This window comes from Xenopus laevis, chromosome 1S (genome assembly GCF_017654675.1).
Source record: "Xenopus laevis strain J_2021 chromosome 1S, Xenopus_laevis_v10.1, whole genome shotgun sequence".
Classification (NCBI taxonomy): Eukaryota; Metazoa; Chordata; class Amphibia; order Anura; family Pipidae; genus Xenopus; species Xenopus laevis.
In genome coordinates this window covers 153,102,927-153,127,453 of record NC_054372.1, presented here as the reverse complement: position 1 = coordinate 153,127,453, position 24,527 = coordinate 153,102,927, and the positions used below count along the sequence as shown (strand labels likewise).

Sequence of the window (24,527 nt, the reverse complement as noted above, 5' to 3'; positions counted from 1 at the left end):
GCACACACGAGGGCCCAAATAACACAGATGGAATGTGTATGATATTGACAATCAGATAAAACTCTTGCATCCATGACTTTCATCTGGCACAGGTCAGCTGAAACTCTAGAGAAAACTACAGATAAGTCACGTTTTTCCCTTTTACCATTTTACCCCTGTTAGTAAATTTGGGTCAAGGAATTGCTTTTTCAATGGACAGAATTGTATGATCCATGAAACAGCAGCTGCAGAATGTTTTTATGGTCATCAACACAAATGTGCCGTGAAGTGTTTGTAAACAGTGACACCCACCTAAAATAAATTCTGTATTGTATAAAAATCTAAACTATGTGATTAGAACTGACATAAATTTGACTAGCGCTTAAAAATGCAAGTATTTTAAAAATGCATGCAATTGTCAGATCACTTTTCACCTTTTGATTGAAAAAAAAAAAACAATTTACAAATCATTTCAAGTAATGCTAAAGTATTAACATGAGAATTGTATGCAGTCCCTCCTTCCTTGGCTTCCAACCCCTTCCAAATCTGGAAATGATGTTAAACAGTGAAGAATATAAGCACAATTACTTGGTGGTTACCATGGGAATGTGGAGTCTTTGCCAAGCCTAGTTGGCAATGTCACAAGTTGGTACTGATAGCGTATGATACAGATATTCATCAGATCAATAGGTAAGCTTTTGTCAAATTAAATGGAACTAGTTCCGCCCACTCATACCCTGCAATCAATACAGACGTCTAAGGCTCAGGTAGAAATCACAAAGCAATTGCTTTGTACCATTTTGTTCTATGGGAAAATATTGTAATTCATTGTGCATTGTCTGTGAGTAATCTGAAATATCTAGATACATCCTTTAGTTGCTTTGCTAGTACATTATATAGTACATTTAAACGGGAATACATTTTCACAGCTTGGTAATAATGTTTTAGAGCAGAATCTTTTTTTTCTTTTGGAAACATAAGAAAAGATGTTGAATATGTTATGTCATTTTAAAAAAGTATTTTTTTTTTTTTTAATAATTGTACTTTTTCATGATCGGTAGATGTATTTATCAAATGTTGTCTTTCCTATTAAAAAAAAAAAAACCCTAAACTGTGAAGACTGCAAAAGCACTCGTACACAGGGAGGATTATTTATCTAATTTGAGAGAATTTTAAAGTTCTTTTTAAAATTCAAATCAACTTGAAAAATTGAATTTTGAAAACTTGAATTTGTGCGTTTTAGCGCAACAAAGGATTGAGGTAATCATTTGAATTGAGTTGTTTGATATGTCAGCCCCTAAATTTTGACAATGAAGTCGCTGAGGGCATTCCTAGTCTAGAAATGTTGTACATTATGTTTTGGGCTTCTGTACCAAAGGCAGCCACAGCCCTTTAGCAGGGAAGATCTGTTTCTCCAAAGATGCCCCAGTAGCTCCCCATCTTCTTTTCTACTGATTCACTGCACATGCTCTGTGCTGCTGTCACTTACTGAGCTTAGGGACCCACTCACAATATACAGTACACATAGGCTGATTAGTAATTAATACAGAAAATTACTACATGGCACCACAGAAACCAGTGCAACTAGCATCAGAATCTAATAATCAGCCTTGTAGCCAGCATTGGACAGGGCCGGTGGGACACCAGGAAAAATCTGGTGGGCCCCAGCACTCATGGGCCCCACTGGCCCAGGCCCACTCCCAATAGGTGCAATAGCTGTGCACTCCCTGCCCCCTGGTCATTGCTCTATCCTGCCCTGATCGCAAAGAGAAGAGGTATGTGTCTATGGGGGAAAGTGGGGTGGAGGGGGGTTGCAGCTTGGGAAGTGTTTCATGGAGGGGGGCCAGGGGGTGTGGACCAGGACTCACCCCCCATCCAACACTACTTGAGCATCAACTTATATGACATTTTCTGAGGATAATTTGCGACAACCCCTAAGCTTAGCTTCTCAACAGCTGCTCAGAGCCCACTGAGCATGTGAGTGTCACAGACACTTTCCAAGATGGTGACCCCCCATGTGACAAGTTTAAAGTCCTGGATCATTGCTGCTATTGAAAAGCTGAAACTTAAGGCTGGTGCAATAATTTCAGTAAATAAAATATGGAATTTCTAGCTATGTTCATTTGTAGGGTTTAGTTCTCATTTAAAGGTAAGTAAACCTTAAAAATAAGTGAATGTAAAATTGATGAGGGTGCTATTCTAAGCACTGTTTATTTATTTATTTTTAATTCCAAGATATTAAGATACATGTACTGTTAAAATGAATGAATTTTGTTACAACACCACCACCTGCTGGTCATTTTTCGACCAGTCTGACCACCAATTAGTCAAGGAAGTTGTAGGAGAAAGAAAGAGGCTGCTCTGATGTTCTACTGCTTAGGGAAAAATTTAGAAGCCTTTTTTCAAATCTTTCCTAAGCAGAAGAACATCAAAGCAGTCTCTTTCTTTCTCCTGATAACTTCCTTGACTACTTGGTGGTCAGACTGGTCAGAAAATGACCAGCAGGTGGTACTGTTGTAGCAAAATTCATTCATACTAACAGTACGGGGCACATTTACTAAGCTCAAATGAAGGATTAGAATGAAAAAAACTTCAAATTTTCAAGACAAGAGTGGAAAAGTAGAGTAGAAGTGGAAATCATATGACATCTTATTGAGGGTAACTGCTATAGCACTTTTAATCACTGAATTTGGGATATTTAGGTATATATTGATGTTAAACTATTTTTAATTACATACAATTTAGACTAATGGTTATCACTATCCTCAATGCAGTTTGGTTTATAATGCTATATAATAATATATAATAATAATAATAATAATAACAGTAACAATAATGAATAACAACACTAACAATAATAATAATAATATACTGTATAATATATAATATATAATAATATATAATATTTATACTAATTTTGAAACAGCAATCAATTTGAAATATTACATTTAATGATTAGGTCTACAGTTATCTGTGCAAATACACTTTTTACTGCATGAACCAAGGGAAAGGCTGAGAAAAGTTCTAACTGATTTAAAAACAGGCTCTTACTGTAAAAATATTCTTAATGCTCATGAACATAAATTATGTTTTATGTGTAAAAAACCTTTGAGATGAAATCCTCACCCCACACAATGATCATACATTCTGGGGCCGATTCACAAAGGGTCGAATATCGAAGGTTAATTAACCCTCGATATTCGACTGGGAATTAAAATCCTTCGACTTCGAATATCGAAGTTGAAGGATTTTAGCGCAAATAGTGCGATCGAACGATCAAAGGATTATTCCCTCGATCGAAGGATTTTAATCCAACGATCGAAGGAATATCCTTCGATCAAAAAAACTTAGGAAAGCCTATGGGGACCTTCCCCATAGGCTAACATTGACTTCGGTAGCTTTTAGATGGCGAACTAGGGGGTCGAAGTTTTTTCTTAAAGAGACAGTACTTCGACTATCGAATGGTCGAATAGTCGAACGAGTTTTAGTTCGAATAGTTCGATTCGAAGTCATAGTCGTAGTTGAAGGTCGTAGTAGCCCAAAAAACACTTTGAAATTCGAAGTTTTTTTACTTCGAATCCTTCACTCGAAGTTAGTGAATCGGCCCCTCTGTGTTATAGCTAGATATACAATGCAGATCTTGCGAGTTGAGCAAATCCCCTTCTAGTCAATTTTTATGATTTGACCTGTATGTAAACAATATCTGAATAACACCAGAAACCTTTTTTTCTGTCCCATGACATTGTGTTCTCTGCATTAGTTTCCCAAGGACTCCAAGGTCTATTTTTATAGGTCAAGAAATACAAATTATCATGATATTAAATGCTTTTCGTGAACTCAGGAACAGAGATTAGTTTCATGATTTTGCTAATCACAAAATGTAATTGGAACAGCCAAATGATTTTGTGCAGTTTTTATTGTGATCAGTTGCAGTAAGAAGAGTTCCAGTGGGCTAGAACCATTCCCAGTGGAACTCTGGGCACAAGTGGGTCTTGCAAATGTATTTGAATCATATAAATAAAGGAATTACTGAAATTCCCAATAACTTGAAACCTATTTTATGTTCTTGCTACAAATTGGGTCATGTTGAGAACAAACAAATAAAACCAGTTTTATTTTGTTATAATACACAAGATCTTAACTCACAGAAGAAATCAGCATGGCTGTATAGAGGGAGTTTAAGAAACTAGTCGTGTTTGGCAGCATGGACTTCTAGCTGCAACTCGGAGACCTATAACATCCTCTGCATGATGTACTGGAATCTGGAATACTAATTTAGGATTCACAAGTATCAGACGTTGGGAGCAAACAGGTTGCCACACTTGTCTCTAACTGACACACAGGGTATTTTCCCTCTCTAAGATCAGTCCCCTACTGGGAATCCCGGCCAATAACAAAAGTACAACTCCACAGAGTCACAGTACAGTACATTAAAGGGGTGGTTAAGTTAACTTTTAGTATGTTATAGAATGGCCAATACTAAGCAACTTTCCGGTTGGTCTTCATTATTTAATTTTTTTTATGATTTGCCTTCTTCTTATGACTCTTTCCAGTTTTCCAACTGCTGCTGCCTCAGGTGGCAGAGGGGCCAGGATCGCCCCTGGAACTAAATTGCCATAAGATGCAGCTAAATCATGAGATAATAGTTCAAATCAATTCCAGTTGTGGTGCAGTTTGTGGTGTGCAAATTAGCTGAATGCATAAGAAGCAATAACAGCAAAAATCTTTAATAAAGAAATTCCACATACATACTACAAGTATAGGATCTGCTATCCGGAAATCCATTATCCCTAAAGCTCCAAATTACACAAAAGCCATCACCCCATAGACTTAATTTTAATTAAATAATTAATTTTTTTCTAAAATGATTTCCTTTTCCTCTGTAATATTAAACCAGTACCTTGTACTTGATCCCAACTAAGATGTAATTAATCTTTATTATAGGCTCAATAATCCTATAAGGTTTTATTAATATTTAAATTATTTTTTAGTAGACTTAAAGGGCATGTAAAGCCAAAAAAATAAAATCCCATTTTTACTTTCTTTAATGAAAAAGAAACATATCTCCAATATACTTTAATTAAAAAATGTGTACCGTTTTTTTTAAGAAACCTGACTGTATGCAGTGAAATTCTCCCTTCATTTACTGCTGTGGATAGGAATTGTCAGACGGTCCCTAACTGCTGAGCAGGGAAACAATCATACTTATGAACAGCAGGGGGAGCCCCCGCCTTACTTACCAGCCATGCAGAATTCAAGCAGCTTTGTTTATGACGATCCCTAAGCAGCCCAGACCACACTGAGCATGTGCACTTAGTCTTAGTCTTGCAAAGATGTTTAACAAAGTTAGAAGATGGTGACCCCCTGTAGCCAACTTTGAAAGCATAAATTATTTGTTTGATTAGGCTTGTGGTGCAGTAATTTCATGTTTATATTTAGTATACAAAATACAGCATTTCTAGCCTTATTCTATTTTAGACTTTACATGCCCTTTAAAGGGGACCTGTCACCCCAAGAAATAATTTCAGATTTTTCTTTATCATGGTAGTTGAGCAAAATAAACTTTACTTACACTAGGGGGCACATTTACTAAGGGTCGAATATCGACGGTTAATAAACCCTCGAATTCCACCCTCGAAGTAAAATCCTTCGAATTCGAATATCGAATTTGAAGGATTTTGCGCAAATCATATGATCGATCGATCGAAGTAAAAATCGAACGATTTTTCTTAGATCAAAAAAAGCTTATAAAACTGATGGGGAAGGTCCCCATAGGCTAAAATTGTACCTCGGTAGGTTTAAACTACCGAAGCATGTAGTCAAAGTTTTTTTTAAAGAGACAGTACTTTGGCTATGGAATGGTCAAATAGTCTATCAATTTTTACTTCGAATCGTCTAAATCACAGTCGAAGGTTGTAGTAGCCTATTTGATGGTCGAAGTACCCAAAAAAATTCAACGTTTTTTTTACTTCGAATCCTTCACTCGAGCTTAGTAAATGTGCCCCTAGATGTATTATTTAAATTTTGTTTCCTTCAGTCTTGGAATTACACAATTACAGCACACAGGCAGGAGCCATTTTTAGAAAGTTGTTATTAAGACAAATTGTGTATCACCCCAAAATTCTGTGTACACCAGAATGGGGTACCCAAGGCCAATGTGCAATGCCCTACATAATTATAGGACCTGAGGAGGGAAGGGGAAATGTGAGGAGAGCAGTGACATGTAGGAAATGCTGAATGGAAAGTGAAAGTAATTGACTGCCCCACCTCTAAAGCTGGCCATAGACGCAAAGATCTGATCGTACAAATCGAGGATTCGTACGATTTTCGAACCGTGTGTGGAGAGTCCCGACATTTTTTGTCCAGCGGAGATCGGTCGTTTGGTCGATCGGACAGGTTAGAAAATTTCTGTCGGCTGCCGATAATATCTCTGCGTGTATTGCCGATCGTACGATTTTCAGTGGGAGACTGTCACTAGCTTTGGTTGGACATAGATATCGTACGATTGCTGTCAGGGGCAGAACATCGGCTGATCTGTTCTTTTACTAATCTGACTGGTAAGACTTTGATCTGAATGGTTAGTGGCGGGTCGGGAGATGGGAAAGTCCGATCGTACGATGATTCGTACGATCGGATCTTTGCATCTATGGCCAGCTTAAGCCTCACAGCGATGTTTTAGTATGAATTTTTGCACTATTATATGCTCCATGTTATCACCCAGATTGACACAGTGCCTTTCAGTGCATATACAGGAGACAACATAAGCCAGTGGATCGACTAATTCTTGGACTATGGATAAATGCAGAGGATCAACCCTTTCTGCCTAAAGGCACCTTCCTCCATTATAGATATAGGGTTAAAATATAATTCAGAGTGAACAGGACCATAGAACAGTACCCTCCCAATCATAGCATTTTACATTGACGCCAATAGATATGGGCAGTTCTGTCTAATACCCATCACTGTGTCATTAGATCATTGAGCTTGATTGGGTTAAATAAAACTTAACTTTTATTACATGCAGTTAAAATGTGTTAAAAAGAATACAATACATTTTAGGCAAATAGCAATGTTAGGACTTCCGTTATAAAGATTCCAGTCTAGCAGCACAATGAATTCGTGAAAGCAGTGTTTTATTATGCCACAAATAAGAAATGTTTTGGGCTTAACGTTAGCATTTTATGAAGCCTGGCAGTGGGAAATCAGCATGCACATGACACTACAAGTGATAAAGCCTGTAACTGTGTAGCACTTTCTGTGTTTATTTCTTAGGGATCAATTAAACACAGCAATCAGCCACACATACTGCTTGGCTCTATTATTCAAAGTTTGGGGAAGTAGCATCAATCACAGTTAGAGATGTCGCGAACTGTTCGCCGGCGAACTTGTTCGCGCGAACATCGGGTGTTCGCGCTCGCCGGAAGTTCGCGAACGTCGCGCGACGTTCGCCATTTTGGGTTCGCCATTGTTGGCGCTTTTTTTTGCCCTCTCACCCCAGACCAGCAGGTACATGGCAGCCAATCAGGAAGCTCTCCCCTGGACCACTCCCCTTCCCTATAAAAACCGAAGCCCTGCAGCGTTTTTTCACTCTGCCTGTGTGTGCTGAAGAGATAGTGTAGGGAGAGAGCTGCTGCCTGTTAGTGATTTCAGGGACAGTTGAAAGTTTGCTGGCTAGTAATCGTTTTGATACTGCTCTGTTATTGGAGGGACAGAAGTCTGCAGGGGTTTGAGGGACATTTAAGCTTAGGTAGCTTTGCTGGCTAGTAATCTACCTTCTACTGCAGTGCTCTGTATGTAGCTGCAGTGGGCAGCTGTCCTGCTTCTGATCTCATCTGCTGACTGCTGCAATAACAGTAGTCCTTGTAAGGACTGCTTTTATTTATTTTTTTGTTGTTTTACTACTACTACTACTACTACTACTATAAGAGCCCAGTGCTATTAGTCTAGCAGTGTTGGGGAGTGGGACTGGTGTGCTAATCTGCTGCTCCTAGTAGTTCAGCAGCACCAACTTTAATTTTTTTTTTTTAATATTCATTTTTTTTTTATTTTACTTTTTTTTATTTTACTACCGCTGTAGTAGTGTATAAGTTGACCTTTTAGGCATTATTTGCCCTGTAGGCATTATTTGCACACTGTTTTCTTCAACCCGCCATCGAGCTGTGTGACCTTGTTCACATTCTGTCTAAATATCCATAATATTACCGTCTCCAGAAAAAACACCGGAGTCACTTTTTTCAAGCAGCCATAATATATTTTACGTAATCCGTATCCACCGCTGTAGTAGTGTATACGTTGGCCTTGTAGGCATTATTTGCACACTGTTTTCTTCAACCCGCCATCGAGCTGTGTGACCTTGTTCCCATTCTGTCTAAATATCCATAATATTACCGTCTCCAGAAAAAACACCGGAGTCACTTTTTTCAAGCAGCCATAATATATTTTACGTAATCCGTATCCACCGCTGTAGTAGTGTATACGTTGGCCTTGTAGGCATTATTTGCACACTGTTTTCTTCAACCCGCCATCGAGCTGTGTGACCTTGTTCCCATTCTGTCTAAATATCCATAATATTACCGTCTCCAGAAAAAACACCGGAGTCACTTTTTTCAAGCAGCCATAATATATTTTACGTAATGGCGAAAAATGACTATTTTCAGCATTTATATGGCATATTTTTTCTGGCAACTGTGCTTCAGTGGCTGCGTCCAAAAAAACTGGGCAAACAATGCCTACAAGGTCAACGTATGGCAGTTGTTTAAAGAGAACAGTAGATTACTAGCCAGCAAAGCTACCTAAGCTAAAATGTCCCTCAAATCCCTGCAGACTTCTGTCCCTCCAATACAGAGCAGTATCAAGCAGATTACTAGCCAGCAAACTTACTATCATCTGTCCCTGAAATCACTAACAGCTCTCCCCCTACACTATCTCTTCCAAGCACACACAGGCAGATTTTTCAGATACATTTTTGCCCTTGATCCCCCTCTGGCATGCCACTGTCCAGGTCGTTGCACCCTTTAAACAACTTTAAAATCATTTTTCTGGCCAGAAATGTCTTTTCTAGATGTTAAAGTTCGCCTTCCCATTGAAGTCTATGGGGTTCGCGAACCGTTCGCGAACCGCTCGCATTTTTGCGCAAGTTCGCGAATATGTTCGCGAACTTTTTTTCCGACGTTCGCTACATCCCTAATCACAGTAACATTCAGTTGATAAGGAACAGATAGAAAGATGTATCAATATACTATCCAAAAGGACAACTGTATCAGGTGAACTTGCTTATGCCAATATATGACACCTGATTTCAGTATTAGCAGCAAAATAAACAAGAGCTAAAATAGTAAAGGAGGACTACCAATCGAATATTTCTTTAATAATTAATATTATGAGGATAACCAATCATGTGACTAATATAGTTATGATTGTCTTGTATAAAAAGTTATATATCCTGCCTTGCAGCTTAGAATTCTGCTGATCAGCAAAGTATGCTTTGTATACTGAATAAAACAAGTATCCTTCTCTGAGCTGAATCTTTGGACTTTCTGGGACCCCCTGAGCAAGACTTTACACTTAGGGGCAGATGTAAGAAGGGTCAAATATCGAGGGTTAATTAACCCTCGATATTCGACTAGGAACTAAAATCGTTCGACTTCGAATATCGAAGTCGAACAATTTAGCGCAAATCCTGCGATCGAACGATCGAAGGATTATTCGTTCGATCGAACGATTAAATCCTTCGAATCGAACGATTCGAAGGATTTTAATACAACGATCGAAGGAATATACTTCGATCAAAAAATCACAGGCAAGCCTATGGGGACCTTCCCCATAGGCTAACATTGACTTCGGTAGCTTTTAGCTGCCGAAGTAGGGGGTCGAAGTTTTTCTTAAAGAGACAGTACTTCGACTATCGAATGGTCGAATAGTCGAACGATTTTTAGTTCGAATCGTTCGATTCGAAGTCGAAGTAGTAGTCGAAGGTCGAAGTAGCCCATTCGATGGTCGAAGTAGCCCAAAAAACACTTCGAAATTCGAAGTTTTTTTAATTCGAATCCTTCACTCGAGCTTTGTAAATCTGCCCCTTAGAATAGAAATGTACATGACCTGTCAGACCAAAAAATCACCTTGTGCTTCTGACCCAGGTTAGGAAGATCCAAGTTGACCCTACAGACTGGTATAATCTACACAAGTCAGAAGTTTTCATAATAGCTTAAGGCAGCTTCACATCGCTCATTAGCATACTGTGTGACTTAACCGTGCATGCAGCAGCCAAATTAAATCAAACCACATGTTTTGGTCATTGGACTACAAAAACAGGTTGCAAAGAAAGCAGGGGGTAGATACAGCCCCTGTCACTGCTAAATCAGGTAATGCATTAAAAGGCACTCTGAGACTGGGTTTTGTATCCAAATGGAGAGGCTGAGATCCAAAGGGATCAGTCACAGTACAGTCTGTTGAAACTGCCTGATGAGGGGACCACCTGAAAACAATGACAGTTACATTTATTGCTGGTTTATGTGCAGTATGTGTCAGGATACAATGGCAAATCCTACTAATAATGTCAGTAGATATTTAAAACATTGTTGCAAGTTTCCTGCAATAGAGAATATCCAGGGCAGTAAACAAGCATTCACCACTTAAGGTCTTAAGCAGGCTGCAATAACTACCTAGTTATCGTACCTATAGCAGACTACCTGTTACACTCTATGTAATTGGAAGGAATAAGTATAATGCTGCGGTCTGTCTACTGGGACAAGGGTTACATAGTAATAATAATGATGTGTAAACTAATAGTCAAGTCACTCACCAACTGATGCTGAATGCACTGGCAGCTCTAAACGCATTAATAAGTGGTTAGATCTTTATAAAATAAACACAGGAGTGCCAATTCATTAGCAATACATTCTGGACAATTATATGTAATTGTTTTGTGGTTGCATATAAATTAGTGAGTGTCTAACAAGGTGGGTCTGGAAAGTAAGCATAGCCTGTGCATATGTAGAGTGTGTGTTTTTATGCATCTCACTCACACACACTAGCTAGGGGCAGATTTACTAACGGGTGAATTTTCACCAGCGTCAGCTTTGCACACCTCGCGCCAATTCGCCAGGCACAAATGCGCTACGAATACACCAATTCACTAATATGTGAAGTTTCGTCTTGGGCGCCAAACGCTGGAGACTTTTCGCTACCATTACTTTGGCAGTGTGAGTATTTCATAGCGAAGATGTGGTAGCGTTCGTTTGTGCCTAACGAAAATTCTCCAGCAATCTTGCGATTAGGTCAATTTGCATAGGGCGGGTCAATTAAAGTTGCATGGAGGTCTTTATTAAAAATGTTGGTGCAAATGCTTGAAGTTAACACTTTTTATTACAAATGTCCATAAAATCTTAATAAAGACAAGAGAGTTAATATAATGCCCTACACATGGGCCCACTGTAAAATGAATGTTCCATATGTTATAAAATGTGTGGAGAAAATCGGTTACCCCAAAAAAAAGTTTAAGTTAGGACTTTTGCAGGCAATCCCGCTTTAAAAAAGGAAAAGTCGCAAGCGTTGTTTGAACTTTAATGCATTTTCGGCTAACAGGATATGATGTAAGTGACAGAAGAATGAGGAAGATCTAGCTTCTTTTTAGCACTTTGCCTGGTCTGAGTTGGCGAAGAAAATTCTGGCAAAAAGGTAATGTTATGTAAAATTTGCGGAGTAACGACCTTTGGCCAGGGCGAAAAGTCGCCTGGCAATAGAGTGCGAACGAATGCTAGCGACAGTCTCTTTCGCTAGCGAATTGACGCCTGCACATGTTAGTGAATAGACGATGTCCCTGCGGGTCGTAATGCTGACGAATTGTCGCTAGTGTTAGCCACTTCGCTCTTTAATAAATCTGCCCTACGGCTTCGAATATTTACTAGAGTTTGTTATGTTCTCATTAGCCAAGTAATCAGCACATCCACCAGAGGCTTTCCTGACAGCAGCAGCACAGGTAAGTCTGACACCCCTTGTGATCATAATGTACAGGTGGCATTTAAAAGGCAGAAAAGAATCAGAAGCAAAGTCTTGTAAGGTGTTTCTGGAGGAGACAATAAGGCATGGGACTACTAAAATGCAGAAAGTTGAAAAAGAAGACCCAAAGTTGCCCATGAATTAGCATCCTGGCAGCAGCAATGTCAGTTTTACATGGAGCTTTGGACTTGTATCGCCTTCATTGGTATCACTATCCACCATCATCTCACATATACTGTAAGACTGATCCTAAGAGATTCTTCATGGCACCTTAGTGATTAACGTCTGATCTCTGTGTGGATTTCGCCAGGACTAGTTAGATGCCATGGTCTGTGTGATTAAAGACGAGTTCTTATCTATCATTTGCTTCACAGATGGCCCATTAAGGGATGTCTAAACTGCAGCACCAAGGCTGACAATGATGTAGGGTAACCCCCACCTAAAGAGCCACTGATTCCACTTCCCTGTGGACATTACAGGGATATAGTATATCAGCTCACAGCACAGGCTGCATTATTCCTCAGACTCCCCACTGAGTCTGATTGTGTTGCATTCAAGCAGCGGCACTGCTAAAAATAAATTTGCACTGAGTCTTGGCCATCCACTAGTGAGTCACACACAGCGCTCCCGCACCCTAACAGTCTCCTCTCTAGGCTTTAGCACAGCCCCTCTGTCATCCTGTGTGCTCCAAACTGCCACCTGCCTCTTAGGCTCCCTGCAAAGCAGCTTGTGTACAGTGTAACTGACAGCTCTTTATATGCCACTAAAGGACTGTGAGTGCCTTTATTGTGTTTGTGAACAGCTCTCCCCAGCCTGTGATCGCTACTATCAACTCTATGTGAGTGCATTTGCGTCAACAGGTAAACAAAATGCATTGACTTGAAAGGGGAACTGATTGACTCATTTAGCCCCCCTAATTGCACATAGATATTCGTGCTTATGGAGATGCTGGCAAATTAAGTTATGTAACAGATGCCTCTTTTTTGTCTGCTGCTTTTCTGTTAATGAGGGCTGTTTGCTTTCATTCCACACCCAGAAACCCCTGGTTGGATGTCAAAGTTAATTTGTTTCAATGATGATAGGATAAAGGAGGTACATTAAGCAATAAAACCAGAGCTGTGGCCTTTGTGACTGAATACTTTGAGTGCTGTTCTTGCATGTTAAGTTTGATGGCAGTGTGGTGAGAGCGCTGGAGAGTAAACGCCAGGGAGGCAGAGGGGAAAGGGGAGGGAGGCGAGTGGAATTCATTTTCCCAGAGTCTGTGCTAAGGAGAAGACTTGCTGGAGGTAAGTCTTGGCTGGATAAAGATCTACCAATGCATAAAGACCTCTCTGAGTAATATAAACGTTGAAGGCCAGTAATTGAGGGGCATAGCTCGTAAATTCAAGGTAAGCTTTGCTTTTTATGTCATTCTATAAGAGGGAGTCTGGTTAAGACTCTGTAGAACAGTTATAAATCTGAGAGAGGGATAGTGCAGATAAACTTGATTGTCAGCTTGTCAATCTCTCCACACATTTTAGGATGGTGCATAGGCAATGCAGTTGTAGAAGGAGGTCTTTCTACTAGAGAGAGACACCTATCAAACGTTTATTTCTTGAATGACGACAACTTTTGTAACTATTTCAAATGTTCCTGAACCAATAGCAATTTGGTGTCTAAAGTGTAGTTGTTAATCCAGGGATTCAAATTCTGCACTCCTGAAACAGATTACTGAGTGTCAATAGTAGCCAGAAAGTTTCCCTTAAAGACAGATTATAAATTGATTTATTTTCCCCAAGGCATTTAGGGCACTTAGTACTTATATTCACAACTGTAAATATTATCTCTGTGTTCTAGGCATTGGCAGTTGCAGCAGAGGGAAACTGTATCATTTTGCTGCACTGGTATATTAGGGCTGTTCAGTCTCAGTATTACTTTGGAGATCCTTTTAAAAGTACAAATTAGCCACTGTAACTACTGAAAGGCGAAAATCAGGCATTTGCAAAATAAGTAGATTCTGTTCAGTTTAATAAATTAATAAATGTCTCTATTGAATCAGTCACTTGCTGATATAGTGAATGGGGGATATGTGTTTGGATACATACATACACCAAAGTTATCTACAGAATGGCTTTTTCTTGTTTAACTCTTAGGCAGCTGGACAGTTTATCAATTTAAAGTGATATCAGTATCACAGCTAAAGGGAAATCATGGTTTCAGGCTCAAGAGCTGCCCATTATGTATCATAGGAGTCATAGGCATTTTGTCAGCTTGGTTAGTTTCATAGGTATGGGCTATGTTAGGTATTTACAAAAAATATATACATGTCCCCAGTGCCTAAAATAATATAAGACACAGTATCTCTAAGTGATAATCCTAATGGTATAGTCACTCCATACATATGACATTTCATTTGTTCTGGCTCTGTATAAATCTACATCATTCTGTAATATCGATAATAGATGACAGATCAACACATTGTAGAATGAATTACACTTTGTCTCTCATCTTCCATTCCAGTTTTCTGGCAATGGTTTCTGTATCATTGGTATCACCAGTAACACCAATTCATGCCAATAAATAAAATAATTCATAATACACATCCACTGCCTACTTTTAACCTAGAAATAATATCTATTCTACTGATACTATTGGGAAAGGGGAGTGGAAGTCACATGATTACCAAAAAAGAGAACTATCTACGGAAGCAAAGGCAATATAGTAACTGTCTAACTTCAGTCACTTCACACTGAAATAACTCTTTTGTGTTATTTCACTACAGATTGCAATAACCCAGGTAAAAATGAATCACCTAAACTTACTGAGCCAGTGAGGAACTATCCTAAATACTTGTATTCTTCTCTGTTTAACATTTTATGTAAATCTTTTAAAACTGAAAGCAGCCTTAAGGGGGTTGTTTGCCATAAAACTTTTAGTATGATATAGAGAGTGATATTCTGAGACAATTTAAAATAAATTGATTTTATTTGTTTATTATTTGTGGTTTTTGAGTTATTTAGCTTTTTATTCAGCAGATATGTCAGCAAACTGGTTGCTATGGTCCAAATTACCCTAGCAACCATGCATTGATTTGAATGAGAATATGGAATATTAATGAACAGAAAGATGAGTAATAAAAATGATCAATAGCAATACATTTGTAGCCTTACAGAGCATTTATTTTTACATGGGGTCAGTGACCCCCATTTGAAAGCTGGAAAGAGTCAGAAGAAGAAGGCAAATAATTCAAAAACGATATAAAATAAATAATGAAGACCAATGGAAAAGTTGCTTAGAACCATTCTATAACATACTAAAAGTTAACTTAAAGGTGAACCATCCCTTTCAGTTGGCATATGCCATTCGTCTCCAACCTTGTACCTTACCTTCATCATTGGATTTTCTATAGACTTTACCTAAACTGGTCGCAGTTGGATAGAGCTTTTTTTTTTCCACAGCTTTTTATTTACTTGTAAGGGATTTCAGGGGCATTTTTTCTCTGTTTTAACTATTCAGTAATAATGAAAAAACACTTGAAACTCTATACAAGAGGATAGAGAATTATCCAATTCCCTTTTGGTGAACGCTCTTGTAGCTAGGGTTGCCACCTGGCCAGTATTTTATCAGCTTGACCGGTAAAAATGATGCTTTACCCGAATGTTATCAATAGGGAAAAATGTAAATATACAGGAAGGACGGTATTTTTTTTTCCAAAAAAGGTAGCAACCCTAGTTGTAGCCTGCTCTGTTGTAAATAAGCTCCTTGGTATAATGATGATTGTGCCTGTGTATGAATTCATATATTGTAGCTCTCACAAGCCATTTTGAGTGAATGTGGGTCTGTGTGCAGTGTGGTGTACAAACTCTGGCAAGCCTTCTCTGTACTGGCACAATATTAAGCAGATGATATGTTAATGCTTCTCTAAGGCCGAGAAAAAAATCTGACATGTCCTACGTTTGATGTGTTTGATGGAAAAGATATGGCATTCACATAGGCATAGCTGGGGTGCTGAATATTGACACATATGATAGGGCTATAATCCCTTTCTGTAAATCCCCATCCTTTTTCATTAATGCATTTTTCATTCATAGCCATTTAACATCTTTGCATGTGGAACAGAGGGATCAGTATCCTACATGGCAGAGGTAAAGAATACCTTGAATGAAAGGATGTAATTTGTGGTGTCCTGCAGTGCAGAGTCAATGAGTCAAATGCTCAGGGGTATCTAGTGTGGATCTTTGCCCAGTAGGGATAAGAATGATTACAAAAGCTGGTCTGAAGACGGCATCATGGTGAATGTACTGGAACATACTATATTTAGCTATAGGGCTCCCAATAATAACGATGCTGGTTGGTGTGTAGAGATGTTCTTCATCTTCATCACTATATTCCGCTGGATCAATCCCATCTGTGGCAGTGCCATCTCTTGGCCCCGGAGTGTTTTTTTCCTCCTTTCGGGTCACTGGTTTCTACTAAATGTGAATGATTTGATCTTTAGAACCTTCCAATGGAAAAATCATCCATCAACAATTAATATCTTCTGAATTAAATGGCAGCTGTTGGCTTAGTTGCACAAATCGCTGAAGGGATGATTGATTTTATGCACCGTCTGTTTAAAATACTATTAAAACACGGCTATACATTCTTCATTTATGAAATATTCCAACACCCCATTTACTACCACAGATAAAAGTGTTCCCCCAATGTATTAACCTCAATCAGATAATTCCTCACATTGCCCTAACACACCAACCAAAAGTCAATTTCTGGTTGACTGATATGGGGTACTGCATTGGTGCACATAGGGATCTGCTATTGATGAGGGGCCACTGTGTCCTTAAAACTAGGGATGCACCAAATCCACTATTTTGGATTTGGCTGAACCCCTGAATCCTTCACGAACAATTTGGCCGAATACCGAATCTGAATACTAATTTACATATGCAAATTAGTGGTGGGAAGGGGAAAAGATTTTTTACTTCCTTGTTTTGTGACAAAAAGTCACGCCATTTCCATCCCCAACCCACAATTTGCATGTGCAAATTAGGATTCGGTTCGGCTGGGCAAAAGGATTCGGCTGAATCCTGCTGAAAAAGCCTGAATCCTGGCTGAATCCCGAACTGAATATGGTGAATCCCTACTTAAAACTAATAAAAGACAAACAATAAAAAGCCATTATTCATATTAAATTTTCATTTAGACAAGAGTTGCCATATGGCCACGAGAACCCATACAAATCTCACTTCTTAAGGCCATTCTGTAGACAGGTACAAGCAGTTGGCACACATGCTGGGGAACTAGTAAAAATAGAATGACAGCTAAACTGCAGAGAGAAGGATTCTGTACCCCTACAAGAAACCTTGACAGGCGTTGAACTTCTAACAATATACTAGAACTGTATTTCAGGGCTTCAAATAAGTAATTGATCTATTTTCATTCATGAACCGTGGGATGAGTTCTCCTAACTTATAAGCTTCAATAAGTGTGGGTAACATGCTCATCTTGACTGTAACAAGTGCCTAAATGTGGCCTTCCACATCTACTAGTAAACTACTACTACTCCAACCATCAAGTGTAGGGGTGCAAGTTACCAAGGCCAGGACATGCTTTATGTATTCGATTCTACAAACCTTGACCAGGTTCCATGATTCTGGTTTTACATGTTCAATTATACTTAAGCAATTGTGTATATAGAAAGGTGTTGATAAATATCTATCTATATATCTATGGTGGCCATAGACGCACAGATAATATCGTACAAAACTAATTTTTGTATGATATTCGGTGCTTGTATGTGGAAAAGAGCCGACCGATAAGTCGGCTTGTTGATTGGGCTGGATGGAAAATTTTGATCGGGTGCCTTTGAAACATCGGCCATTGTTAGTGCTGAATCATCAGATACAGGTAAATTTCTGTTGTTTCTATCTCTATATCTGATGATTCAGCTCTACACGTGTATTGAAACGAACGACTTTTCTTGGAGAGATCTTTTCCAAGAAAGATTGCAATTGTTAGGTCTATGGCAAGAGAGAGAGTGTGTGTTTTAGGTCCCCATTCTGGTTTTTATTGTATAGTGATGTAGTCTTGCTTGCCATCATGCAGGTGTATAGTGACACAATACAATAGGGTGGCATAGTTGCAAATGGCTGTATCTGTAAAAGCCTAGATCTTGCCTTGAAAACCTGAAGGGGACGAGTAAGCAGTATAGTGGTCCTGGGTTTGAGTGTGCTTGTTTCTAAGAGCAGATACAGGGAGGTGTGGAGCTTTACAATGGCCAGAGAGAGAACACGTGCTTTATTAGTGTACACAAATAGGGTGAAAGCCCATCTCGGTGCGTGTCAGTGTAATCCCCTGGCAGCCAGTGAAAGCAGTAGAGTAATGTAGAGCAGAGCACGCGAACAGAAGGCTAAGCTAGCGCTAGTAATGCAGTCAGCAGGACCAGGGGGCTGTGTATAGAAGGAACAAGTTAGAAGTGCCACAAGCTACAAGTGCCATTGGATTCCACGGGAAGCCCTCAGACTGGGGGACTGCTTGTTGCTGAAGAGGCAGCAGTGATCAGGCAGAGCGCTCTGATATACATAGACACATACACACACATATATATATATATATATATATATATATATATATATATATATATATATATATACACACACACACACACACACACACACATATATATATATATATACACACACACACACACACATATTATATACACAGACTCATACACTTATACTCGCAGTCTCCTCCGTGCGCTCTCCAAGGTGCTGAAGGGAAGCGCCGCTCGCTGTCTTTGCTCTGAGCGATGTCCTAAGAGCCGAGGGCAGGATCAATGAAGCGCAGGTAAGTGACCTCTATCTCTTGCCCCTGTCCTTCACCCATTCCGCTCTTTCTCCCTCGCTCTCCTGGGGCGAGTGGCAGTGCCTATCTCATACCAAGAGTCCCACGACATAACTTTTTAAAAAGGTGGTTTGCTTGCTGGGGCTTAGCTTTCATTTACTTACCCTTTACTTAAATGATTCCTCATAACTGCCGTTGTTTAGAATTCCTATACATTTAACGCAAATGCAATAGTGTCTAAGGACAATGCAGGCTTGTCAGGAAATCAGAAGCAACACAGTGTGTATTGTGAGATCCATGATGTTCCCAGCAGGCTGCATCCCCTATGTGTATGCTTTTTTTTTACATGTAATACTGCAACCGATGTGCATTTGTATTGTAATGAGTGTAAGTGATGTCCACTTTAAATCCAATCCAATATGCAGGATATGACATTGTGAATGTAAGCCCAGTACCTGGCTTCTTAGCATCAAAGGTGTTAAATATAAGTGACTCTGTAAAACAACTGATGTCAACAGTGGCAGCTAAATGCATTTATACCAAAATGCTACTCTGGATTCAGACCACTGCCCTAAATGATTTGCTTCCAAACTTCTAAACCTATTTAGGTGCTTTGTGCTCAGTATCACACTTTCTCCATTGTATATGACTTTGTTCTCCTCACCTGGGCTTCAGGTATTACAGAGCATGGTACTCAGAAAGTACATGTATTACATAGGACTATGCACTCACGGCCACTAGTCCTTAGGATTTATACAGAGCCAGAGAGTACAGGATTAACTCCTTAGTGGGATTTGATTCCATTCATTCACAGAGCTTGGTTGATCAGCCAATGCCATTAGAGTTTGCCAAGTAAAAACACACTGTAATCTAAACATGAAAATCTGGTATTAATAGATTTGGCACAGATGCACATTCTGTCTTGAATGGCATCATAAATAATGAATTCTATTTAAACCTGAAATGTTTTGAAAGCCTGGAAAAATGAACTGCTCAGATGCAGAAACACATAACTATATACACATAGCTATAAGATAAATCGCCGTTCTTCCCATACCTATAGCATATAGGATACTGCTGTGGTCTCCAAAGCCATTATATGGAATCTTTTCACTTTATCAAACTGCTGCTGACATGTTTTACCTTGAAATCTTGCTTGTGGTAAAATACGTCATAAACTTCGCATTTAGTGCATTGTATGGCGCTGCTAGCCTACTGGTTTCATTAACAGCTCAACCATACATAAGTATGATTAAGGTTAGGAGTACTGATGTTACCTACACTAGCGGTAGACATTTCCTTACAAAAAATAAAAATGTTTGATTTTTAATCCCTTTAAACAATTAATAAATTCACTGTAAAGTGTATTTCTTTTAACTAGGTGTTTGCTGCACTACAGCCAGATGAGGTTAGCTAAAGAGCAATCCACACATTAAATTATGAAGCGTTCAGCTTTCCTGCTCATGGTTTTTAACGAGAGACCTTGAACCTAAGGTTTCAAGTGGTTACATGTTTCCATAGCAATGTCTGTTAAACGAGGGGATTCACACCATGGTGTTACTTACTGAAAGAATTATCCCCACTTTTCATTGGAGATGAATCTTTAGTTCATTTGTAAATGCTGCTAATGTCTTGTTTTCCACAAGCTTTGAATTGTTACAGAGTAAAGTCTCACACTGGATGCTTGTTTTCTTGATCAATCTTGTTCAGATTATCGGTTGGCTCCAGGTATCTTTGTAGCGTCCTGCATTTAAAGTACTCTGAATCTCAAAATAGGGTTAAACAATAGCCTAAGGAGAAACCTGCTGAATTGTTTGAAGGATCTCTGAGAAGATCTTAACACTGATCAAATGAGACTTGACTATACGTAAACAAATAGGACCTGTTTTCAACTGAACTTTTTTTGTTGCATTAGATTAGTTCATATTGGTCAGATGATATTTAACCCATAAACAGAGTTAATAAGCAAGTAAAACTGCCTTCCCCTTGGCTACAGACTGTGTTTTAGTTAATCCATGACACATTTTATTGCCTTTTGTATTTTCCTGGGCACTCGCCTCTTCAATGAGTCCTTTTTTGCAGCGCTGCAGCAGCAGATACATTATGTGCACATCATTTCTGAATAATTCTGAATAGTTGGCTATTGTCTGCAAGATATTTTTTGCTCCTTCAACTTCAGCTTGGAACATTTAGCGATACTGTATAACGTATGCATACTTTAACCTCTACTTGACTAGTTTACATAGTTACCAATAAAAATAGTTTTTTCTGCCGCACACAGTTGTTTCTCTTGTTAGCAAGAAGGAAATTAGAAACATGATTCATCAGCTCTTTGTAAACAAGTGGTAAATTGCTACAGAGTTACAAAATAATTTTATCACAGTGTCAGAAGAAAAGGTTTTTCAGAATAGCGTTGCATTAACATACTAGGAATCAAACTGCAGTTATGTGGCTAAATACAGTTTAGGTTGGTGCTAAACCAACAATTATGGGATATTTACATCTTTAAGGAACACGATTTATGAAAAAAACAAATTTAGTTAAAATACTGATTCATTTTGCACAGTAGGTGAGAGTGAAAAAAGGCACACAGCCTTATGCTTAAATAAAGCCTACAATCTATTTACACGGTGTCTCACTGGTAAAAATGTGATCTCCTGACAAACATTCATATTAATTTCCTACTACAGACCTAGGGTTTGTAACCTCAAGGGTGAGACAGTAAATGAAGCTTTTATTGAATACTTTCCTCCAGTCCACTGGTACCAGAACAATCCATCCATACCTGTTTCATCTATGAATCAGCTTGAATTCTGGTAGTCATGTCAAAAGGCCTATTCTATCATTTGCATTTAATAGAGTGAACCTAGATTAATAGAAGAGGAATGTGACAGCAGGTTTTTTTCCACTGATATTTGTGCTTAAAGTGATGACACAGTGTAGCCTCCATAACATCAAAATAGTCCTAAATATATATTTTACAATGTATACAACTTATGTATAATATATACAATAAATACAGTAATGCATATAACTGTATGACACTGTATTGTCATATCTCCTTTGGTTGGAATCAAATCACTTTAGTATAGTTTAGTAGGTATTTCTCTAATGGTAATAGTATATTATTTCAGTCATTGATTTTAAAATCCGAGGCTGAACTCCTGTCTGTAAATCCTATAACATACTCACTCAATACACAGAAACATTCAACTTTTCTTTTTTTCAGATTGGTTCCCATCAGTTTAAGGTAGTGATACCTCCTTTATGTCCTGTGGAAATACCAGAATGCCTTTGCACAAATGTGCGTAGGTTAGCAGCCTTATTGAATTAACTGAGCCTCTACTTGACTCAAAATGCTCATGAGACTGTCAGGCTCATTAAACATGCCAAAATGCACACAGTGTGATATACACAGCACACATAGCACTGTTGATGTCAGGTGCATGGGAGCATGTACTTAATACCTGCCCCAAGCAGGAGTAAAGAATAAGGCTCAGCAACTTCGGGTGATCATTCCTTTGTGCATCATGAATGACGTTCATGCCAGAGGATGCCCATGTTTGCAATTCTGCATAGATATTCTGGCAGTGCAAAAGCACCGGTAAGTGGCAGACACAACCCTTTGTGTTCCCAGTATAGAGCACAGCTCAGCTGCTGCATTCAGGGCAAATATTTGGCACTGTGCACCTTGCGTGGAGCCCTCATATACAGAACAGACAGTACAACTGCATGCAGAAACCTATTTAGCCAGTAAAGGTATTTTGTTACTTGAGTCTGTATGAACCAATAGTACCAGTTCCATATTCACAAGATTAAAATATTCTGTTCACAGTTGAATTTGCAGCACACCTATGAACATTTAACCAAAAGTGAAAGTACATCAGAATCAAGCAACAGCTGGAGAGCCACAAGCTGTCTTTTTCTAGCATAACAAATGACTAAAATAGTATCTAGCACTTAAATAACCAACTGAAAGCTGTTTCATTACATATTTGTATTTAGTGTGCTTTAAACCTGTTCTTCATTAATTATTTTTTAACCGCCTTTCTGATAAGGATTTTTACATGTTTGTGCTATGCCTGTTCTTTTGCTGCTGCTCGATTGACACACACATTACACTGATATATGTGGAGTACACATGCCATAAAATATTTGTCATTGGTTTGAAGCTATTACCTTTCCAGGGCAGAAGATTGCCCACAATTCCTCACAATGCAATTACCCTGGCTTTTATAATAAACACAGTTATATATTTGTATATGGAGTGTGCAGGAGGGGCAAGAAATTGGTGAAAGCAGTTTGATAACCCAGTAAGAACTCTGTTGCTGTTTGTAGGTTGGCTCTAAAAAGTCACACAATTTGCTTATTACTGTTAGTGTGCTTTCATTCTTTCTTGTGAAGTTTTGCTGGAGGGAACATCCATGAATGAGCCTGTAGCACAGTTCTGTGTATGTAGCCAGTCAAAAGCTGAGCCGAGGCAGCATTGTAGGAAACGTCCATCACAATTTGCCTTGAACTCGTCTGACATCCTCTAGCAACATTACCTAATCTCCCCAGATTGACAGTTGTAGTTTAAAGACGCAGCCAAATTATGACTCTAGAAAACTGAAGCGTGCTGCTATAGGGTCAGTCTGTCTCAGATGTGATTGGTCCTTGGGGCAAGCAAATAATGACACTCCTTACATTTTTGAATATAATTTTCTCCCTATAACTCCAGCACAGGAGGCTATTTTGTTTTTATTATGTATTACTTTACAGCAGATGGAAGGTTGGTACAATGTTGTATCCCAAATTTGGGAGGAATAGTCTGAAGCAGTTAACTAGTACTAGAGGTATGGCTGCACACATTTCAGGATCTGATCATTAACTGACTTGCATCAAACACTTCCCATCCTTCAAGGAGCCCAAAGAAACTGACATATTTTGGATTGATGATAAGGAACCTGTGCAGTCCTTATGGATAAGTGAACTTTGGAGAAGCCGCACACCACACAATCCCAAAGGTTCTTATCCTGGTGTCCAGCGATAGAGGAATCGGCCACCTCACAACAAGTGTAAGAAGAATTTCACTGGCACACAGGAGTTGCAGTAGCAGGGCAAGCCCTTGCAATTTTATTATGCATAATAAAATTGCAAGGGCTTGCCCTGCTACTGCAATTCCTGTGTGCCAGTGAAATTCTTCTTTCTCAGTCCTTATGGATAGAAATATGGAGCAGCAGTGCAAAAAAATGTCAATGATAGGGGTCTAATTTGAGTCAGCAAGAGCGTGTATACATTCCCTCATTAACATAAATAGAACACTTTGCATACTGTAACTAGGTGAATTTTTTCTTTCTTCTGAAGCAGATGCTTACAGCTCCTGCTTGCTCTTTTTGTGCATGTTGTTTGCCAGTGGAACATAACCTCATATGTCACATATTTAGGTACTTTATCCTTCCTTTCAGCAACACAGCACTTTCAGTGGCCACCATAAAACCCTGGATAACACATCCATCAACCATTTCTGACAGGTGACAAGGTGTTTTCATGAAATACTTCATCTGATTCTTCATATGTGTCTTATTTGGTTCTGCCTGAAAGCTTTGATTTTCATTTCATAAACATTGCTGGCTTATTAGGGCTTGCATGATTGAGATTCTGGGAATCCTGGGAAAGGATGTCTTCTAACAAGTGTCCCTTGCAGCTCATTGTATGTCGAGTAGCAGCACAACTTGTGTGCAAATCAT

General features: G+C 38.9%; 1 protein-coding gene across 2 annotated transcripts in view; it reads left to right on the top strand.

Annotated features, from left to right (window-relative positions):
- The first annotated feature begins 18,640 nt into the window (after nt 1–18,640).
- The window catches only part of nos1.S (nitric oxide synthase 1 S homeolog), a 63,893-nt gene continuing 58,006 nt past the window's right edge, over nt 18,641–24,527 (top strand). For both annotated transcript variants that reach the window (XM_041580386.1, XM_041580387.1), the window contains exon 1: nt 18,641–18,801. The gene's annotated coding sequence lies outside the window, so the exon portion shown is untranslated. The remainder of the gene's footprint in view (nt 18,802–24,527) is intronic.